Raw genomic sequence first — 1,431 nt, 5'->3', positions numbered from 1 at the left:
CATTCAACCATCAATAGCACCAAGTCCCAGCACTCGTGTTTGTGGGTAGCTCAAGCTGTTAACCATAACATTTTACTCTTCTCAGCACTAGCTGCCCAAGCAGGCCTTTTGTTAACCTGATAGGATTCCCTAGGCCTACATCTCCCAATACATGGCCACTACCCCACACACACACACACACACACACACACACACACACACACACACACACACACACACACACACACACACACACACACACACACACACACACACACACACACACACACACACACACACTCTCTCTCCTCCCCTCTCCCCCCTCTCCTCTCCTTCCCCCCCCACCCCCCCCCCCCAGGACTACCACTACAAGCAACCTGGACCAGATTGGAAAGCAAAGACATGAGCAAGGATACCCAACCCCTGCTCTGCCATGTTCTGGAAGAAGCTCCTTAGTTAGCCACGATCCAGAAGTGAGTAGCAGTCCTGTTTCAAGGGTGATGGACAACTGACAGCAAAGGGGCAGAGGGGTGGCTACCACTGCCATCAGGCAAAGCTTTCAGAGGCTGGGGAGTTAATGAAGTCTGGCTCATGCTAAGGAGCAAAAGCCAGTCAATGAGACTCCTGGCAGATGGCAATCTTAGAAAATGTTTTCCCAAACTAGTTCGTCCAGCCACACAGAAGCTACAGCATCCTAAGTGTCACCCCACCACCCACCCCTGTGCTGGTTTGTAATACCCACTGGCTACGTCTACACTGGCATGATTTTCCAGAAATGCTTTTAACAGAAAAGTTTTCCGTTAAAAGCATTTCTGGAAAAGCACATCTAGATTGGCAGGACGCTTTTCCGGAAAAGCACTTTCTCTGGAAAAGCGTCCGTGGCCAATCTAGATGTGCTTTTCCGCAAAAAAGCCCCGATCGCCATTTTCGCGATCGGGGATTTTTTTCGGAAAACAGAACTATGCTGTCTACACTGGCCCTTTCGGGCAAAAATCTTTTGGAAAAAGACTTTTGCCCGAACGGGAGCAGCATAGTTTTTCCAGAAAAGCACTGATGATTTTACATTAGATTGTCAGTGCTTTTCCGGAAATTCAAGCGGCCAGTGTAGACAGCTGGCAAGTTTTTCCGGAAAATCAGATGATTTTCCGGGAAAACTTGCCAGTGTAGACACAGCCACCATGTTAATAGCAGTAGCCAGTTCTTTGCTCCATAGATCCACCTGCAGAAGTTTCTGATACTGTGTGCTTTGCTCAGAAGAGGGAGAGCTGGATCTTTTGCCTCCCCCTCATGCCCTCCTTTAATTAGTCAGCTTTTGTTGAACCCCTCATTCATATTGTGTGTGAGTGGAGGCAGAGATTGTGCAGGAACTGTACCCATCCCCGCTTGCCCCAATTCACTAGCAGTAGAGAGGTAGATAAAGAAACAGACAAATGGAATACAGTAGGGCAAATA

The sequence above is a fragment of the Pelodiscus sinensis genome, chromosome 10 (genome assembly GCF_052426305.1).
Source record: "Pelodiscus sinensis isolate ZL-2025 chromosome 10, ASM5242630v1, whole genome shotgun sequence".
NCBI classification, from domain to species: domain Eukaryota; kingdom Metazoa; phylum Chordata; order Testudines; family Trionychidae; genus Pelodiscus; species Pelodiscus sinensis.
This window is presented reverse-complemented; position numbering follows the sequence as displayed.